This window comes from Rhyacophila brunnea, unplaced genomic scaffold (genome assembly GCF_057557595.1).
Source record: "Rhyacophila brunnea isolate RB1 unplaced genomic scaffold, BYU_Rbru_1.0 scaffold_35, whole genome shotgun sequence".
Classification (NCBI taxonomy): Eukaryota; Metazoa; Arthropoda; class Insecta; order Trichoptera; family Rhyacophilidae; genus Rhyacophila; species Rhyacophila brunnea.
Window position 1 is genome coordinate 869,489 of NW_028233017.1, and position 7,294 is coordinate 876,782.

Consider the following 7,294-nt stretch of genomic DNA (forward strand, 5'->3'; position numbering starts at 1 on the left):
AAATATATCAAATACAATATTCAACCCAGCGACATATGTACAATATACCACTTAAAAAATATTATAATTAATATCGAAAAGAAAATTATATTCAAGTATCTAGCCATTATAAATTGATTTGAAAGGGGTATATTATACAACTACTTTATAATTTACAGAAAATATGATCTCATTTTATTTTTAAATAGTGTCAAATTCATTAAAATATGGCTCAATGTAATGAATGTGGCAACAAATATGTGCTAATAAATATAAAAAATAATTCAATATATGTGTGGACATATGGCTGCACAAATTATTTAAAATTTCAGAGTATATAATACTTTAAATTTATAAATTTAATGCCATAATAATATCTTAAATCATAGTTCAAGGGCGTTCATTATTTATGCTTATCAGCAAACTCATTTTTTGATTGATGCCTCAAATCTGATTTGTAAAAATTAAATTATAAAATATATCAATCATTTATTTATAAATTTCGCATAAATAAATCATTTAAAAATCATTAAAGAGACCATGATCGATGGTGTGATTCAAATAAAATACTCACAATAATATATGCGGATCACATTAAGGGCTTTCACATTTATAATACCGATCCCTTATGTATTATAGAAACATATTGGCTGATTACTAGATGTTTTGGTGTTATTCTTTCTATGAAAAAGGTCTTTCTCTATAGTCCCCAATTATATTTGTGAATCATTCCAAGTATTATTATTTATGCTGAAGTCATGGAGTAAATCTTAGCTTAAATAGCTTTAATTATATGAACGGCATTTTATGCTACAAATACATTTATGTAAATAGTTTAACAGAATTGATCACACATACGATCGAATAGATTAATAATAAATATAATTTCAAGATAAAATACATAAAAAAATTAGAAAAAACAAGATGATACATTTCCCATATATTTTAGTTTGAATATAATGTATTTGATCTTTCTTTGCTTACCACTAAATGTAATGAAATATTTTGTTAAAATAATTTATTTGATATCTATTTTTTAAGTTTTATATAATATATATTATTTAAATATTAATTTATTTTAAGTATTGCAAGCATACGTAAAAAAACTTCTCTATTAACCGATGCAATCTTTTTTCATCAAAAGAGTTTGCTTTTTTTTAATTATTTTCAACATGGATTCAGTGCCATTAAAAAATACATCTGTAATAAATTTATTCTATTTTTTAAATTTTAGTTTTTGTTTGGGCTTCTTTTTTTTTTAATTTAAAATTTAATTTTCTAAAAAGATTTAAAACATCTAAACACCCTAAACATTGATATTAAATTATAAATGCCATTTTGTTTGATTAAAATGATAAATTTTGTGATTTAGTTACTTAAAAATTTGCCAATTTACAAAAGAAAAAAAATACAGAAAATGATCTGAAAATTTTAAAATTGTAAAAATTTTATTGGAAAAAAGCTTCAATAACATGCGTTAGATAACTTTATAATAATTACTGTTTAGATACACAATCTAAAAACAATATAATTCAAAGAAGAATTTTTGATATAAGACTTGATTTCCTATTGTAAGCAACTTTATGTTTGCACATAAAAAAATTTGTAAATATAGAATATGCTTACGCAATTCTAGTGCGTATTTTTGGTTTTAAATATACCGTAAACTATATTTTGTGATTAATTGCTCTTGATTGCAATTCAAAACTTTTTTAGATTTAATTGTATTTATTCTTGCATCTTAATTGTGATATAATAAATTTTGAAAATTGTATCTCCTCTAAATTGTGCGTCTTTGATATATTATTTGTATAAATTATTCGCTAAATCTGCGCTATTTGTCAATTTCAGATAATCTACATGAATCTATTATTTTCAGTCTATGCTTCACTATTATTATGTGTATTATAGCAAGAGATCGGGTTTTTGCTATTTTCGACTACTTTAACATTAAAAAAACTGAATCTTTCTTATTATAGCTTCAACAGCTGAAAATGATCTTTTTTATAGCTTGGTACATAAGAAGATATTTTATATTCTGAAGGGCTGCACTTTCTATGCAATAATGACAACAAAATATTTGCTTTTTGTATTCATATTTAAAGTGCCAAAAATTAAACACGTAATTTTAAAATTGTTATTGGAATATTTAAAATAAATTAATTTTTCAAAAATATAATCAATCATAATTTTTGTATATGCTAATTATTTGAATCGATCAATAAACGTTTTCAAATTTATAACGAATTTTTTCTATAGATCTGATTTACACGCAATATTTTTGATAGTATTTGGAACATTTAAAGTCTAATACACATATTTATTTTATATATTTTAAAATATGCGGGGAACAAGCCTAAAGTTTTTTGCAATAAAAAATTTCCGGCAAAATTAAAATTTTAATAAATGCCAAATGAATGAAAATTTACGTCATCATAGTTTGAAAAAACTAATTTCGATAGATAAATACATTTATTGTTCTTTATTACATATTATAACTGTTATGCAAGTCATTATTATGGGTATATTCATGTACAAGGTAATTTAATTTTTATCAAAAAAAACATTGCGAGACTAGAGCTAATATGATTATTCCTTATAGAATGTTTTATTTACTATTTTATATTCATAATTATCGCATATCTAATAATATATTTCTATACGAATCAATTCTTTCAAATTATATTAAAAGAACCGTATTACATATTTTCTTAAAACGTGGTTTTAAAGATTTTTTGCTCTTTTAACTATTTCTAGGATAAAGTTATTTGTTTTCTAATAGGTATTATTGTAGTATTCTTATTGATTTGTCGTTATCCTATCGATTTTAAAAAAAAATTTATTGATTTGCATCTTCATACGTATCTTTGATGTAAAAAAATAATTTATACCATAAAAATAAATATTTATTATGATTAGATAAATTTTAAAAATGTTGATTCTGACAAGTTTGAGTTTTTCATACAGCGGATGTAAGCTATGCATTTTTTTATCTTATAGCATTTCTTCTGATATGAATGTTAAACAAAAACCATAAATATGATGTATTTTCTATTGTATAGTAAATATTTAGGTTATTAATAAAATCTTCTAATGAGATATCTATGCGAAATTATATATTTTTGCTTTAATTAATTCTGCAAATTTCACTTGAATAAAACCTGCAGCGGAATTCCATAAAATTTACAAAAATTGACAGAATTTATATTTCGAATATTTAAGATGTGATCTTCGAACAGCCAATGTTCGGCTTTAAAATTAACCACCATACGGATCGAATTATATAAAAGCCAGGTTTTCAAGAACATTTTATTTTTCATTAAATGCGAAAAAAAAGCTAATTTATGGCGTAATTAAAGTATATCGTGTTCATCATAAAAAATACGAAAAAAAATTATATCTAGATTTTTATATATGGGGATAAAAAACAAGCATTTATAGGATATCATAGTTTCTAAAAAAATCAAAAATTAAATATAATAAAACGCAATAAAAAAAATAGTTAGACCTTACAAAATTGTATGTAAATGAACTTATTTTATATTATAAAGCAAGACATTAATTTAAAATAGAATATAAACATTACATTTATTGGCAACAAAATATATATCAGAAACGGTTTTCTAATTTTAAAAATAGATTTCAAACCTTTTCTTTCATCTTTTCAGAAAATTTTTCAGAAGCTTAGCAATCTTTCTATCTATTGTACGAAATTTTATTTTTTAATCTTTTTTATTTATTCACGACCAAACGAGTTCCATTAATATTTAAAATATCGAGAGATTTATACAGATTTCATCCTTAAAGATGATGTTACTGTATATTATTATTCAGTGTAGCTATATTTATTTCTTCAACCACAGTATCATTATACATTTTAAGGTTTTTATCAGCCGATTTTGTTGTCTATATAATTCCCCTAAATATCATGAGATTTAGAAAGCAATTTAGAGAATTTAAGCTTCATTCTCATATTTTATAACCTGAATTTTAATGCCTTCATGACCTATAATCGTAAATCAAGCTCTATTGTATGATGGGCATGTGAATTAAACTTCTAAAGATAAAATTTAAAAATTGAAATGGTTCCTGAAGATAAGTTTTATCATTATTCTTTTCAATATTTGTTCATTATATACAATAAATCATTGTAGAAAATTCTCTAACTGGATATATTTTAATTAAATTCTACCCTAATAAAACACAATATAATCATAAATTATATCTATTCTCTATCGAAATTCCATGTTAATTATCTTCAGGCTTGCCATTTCATAAAAATTTAAATACATGGGCAGAAAAAATAAGCTTTTATATATTCTATTTTTTGTATTTTAAAAATTTATATGTTGGCTACTTATAATAAGAATATAGGGTCATCACTAAAATAACACCCACCAGAAAGAATGAAGTGTAATATAAGCCCAGTGAGAAAAAAAAATATAATGTGCCCTAGTTAAAATTAACATAAATATGTGACCATATAAAGCCTAAATAACCAGATTATTAGATATAAATTTTAAGAAAAAATAAATCATCCATAAAATGTTAAAAATATTTAAGGATAATAAGCCATATTATATTCATATTAAAATGAAAGATAGTTAAAAAAACAACAGTTCAATTAAACTACTGAAATATTATAAAGGCTAAGAATATACATCATGCAGGTAACCATTACAGATGATCATAAAATAATTGATAAAAACTACCAAATACAAATTTTTCTATTTAAACTAAGTAATCGACGGAATATATATGACTATTATATTAAAGTATAGGTATATTGCATAAAAAGGTTTCAAAAATTACGTTATGCTTTTTTTTATCAAATCGGCCTGTTAATTAATTTTGTGGCATTCGATTGACAAAAAAAGAATTTTTTTGTAAATCAATTCATGGTTTTATTGCAAAAACACATTGTATCTTGGAAGACTAGAGTTTAATTAAATTTTTGGCTTATTAGATAAATTAATGGCCATATTATATATTAATTATTCTACAGAAGAAGAAAATGACAATATTTAGGAATCCCAATGATTCCAAGAGTAGTTAATATATACCAAAGAATAAAACTAATATTTTACATATTTTTTATGTTGAAACTAAAAAATAATCATGTGTTTTTTGATTCTGAACAATACTCAATAATGCGTATTTTAATATTTTCAAATGTATATTGAATAGTTTATAAATAAAATTATGCAGAAAATGCAAATATATATTAATAAATCTTCTTCTTGAATGTCATATTTTTTAGATTTGAGTTGCGAGGATTCATTTGTATATGATTTATTATTCGTGTTTGTTCATTAATATGCTGTTTACATGATATCCTCAACCAAATACCCAACTTCTTCTCAATACCTTGATTCGAGATTTTTACAGATCTAATAATATATCAAATAAAAAATAAATAAAACTTGTATAAAAGAAATATTTGTTAAGAATAATAATAGAAAAACATACAAAATAGCCAGATTTTTAGGACAAATTAACAATATGTCTATTCATTTAGCTAATAAAATCCCGTAAAAATATGATTTGTTCTTTTTTATTCACAGAAACTGAAATGTCTTTTATCTTGTTCAAGAAATATTTATAAACTTTTTTTATATATAGAATTAGATTATGGATTCAAAAAAAAAACAAAATCTCTTGAACAATAATATCATTACTTACCGAATTTCTGCTAGAATTGCCATATTATTGAAAAATAAAAAAATTTATAAATACAAAAAATCTAAATATAAAATAGAAGATTAATGATTTCAATCAAGACCAATATCCAGAGACGTAAAATTCATAGTTCTAGGAGCCTAAAAAAATATATTTTGAAGATATTTCTCTTCTTCTGCTTGTATCTTTTGCCACAGGTAATCCTTATTGAGGTAGTTTTATATGATAAAAATCGTAAAAAGATGGTTCAATAAGGCATCTATGATTTATTGCAAAAAAAAATATTGTTTTTGAGCTATAGAACTTTGAATTTCTTATGTCTAATATGTAACTCGAAATTTGGACTTGAAATAATTTTAACTAGTTAATTTAACTAAAAAGATTGTAAATCTTATTTTGTCTTTAAAACCATATATAGAGTATGGATGTGATTTATTTTGGTTTGCGAGGGTGGATATCTTAGAATATATTGTTTAATTATCGGTTTAAATTTTAGATTTAATGATGCGTCGTCTATTTGGGGCCGAGTTTAGCAATTTTAAACTCAGGAAAATATTTTCATAAGTAGATAAATAAACTTTTATTAACAATTTATATAAGAATTTTTGATATTTTATTAGAATTTTTATGTGAGAATTTGTAATTCTTTCCCCAAAATATAGTTTCAGCTGCATTGCAAATTTCCATGATGAAAATACAATTCTTTGCCCAACTTATAATAAGACAGGTGTTACTATAAAAAATAGAAAGAAAAGTCTTTTAGTATCATATTTTATTTTTATTCTATTAGGTTTTTCATATTTGAAATACGATGAAATTCTTTATAAGAGAATCTCTGATAAAGAATAGAACATACAGAATTCGCTAGATATGACGAAAATTTACAGAAAAAATCTTTATGGGTGGAATAGATTTAGAAATATAGCCCACTATATTGCTGGGAATCCCTAGTTATGCATTAAAAAATTTGTTAAATATAGCAAATTTTGTGCCAAACTGCCTTGAGTAGAATAAAACAGGTTAATGTATTGGCTTAAAATCTTGTGATGGGATTATTAGTCAATTTAACTGGTATGGAATTACATGAAAATAGCAAAAATAGACATGCTTGAATATTTTTCATGTTTGGTATATTTTCTAGGTTTATTTGGATCTTTCTATGATATCCTAAACAGAACATAGTATACCTAAAAAAATAGAAGGATTACTTTTAACATCGACAAAACCATATCTTGTCTTCAAGTAGGTGATAAAAGGAAATTATAAATAGGAAATGAAGGATTTAACCGAGACGTAAATGATATTTTTAGCATCAAAGACCTCTTCATTTACAATAAAGTTGGCCTAACTGAAATTTAACAAAGCAAAACTCATTGGATATTTCTAGCAAGATATATTTGAAGACCTCTTCAAAGAGGTAATAATTCAAATATCAAAAAAATTGGATAAGAAATTTGAAATAATTGGCCATGAACACAATTGTGTCAAGCATTAATCAATTAAAAAATTAAGTTTTCGCCTATTGTTTCAAATTCCCGATCTAATTTTATACATAAAACTTTAGATGTTACCAGCAAAAAACAATAAATTTACAAGCAATCAAATATTAATATCGCATAAATATGTTTTTTACTGT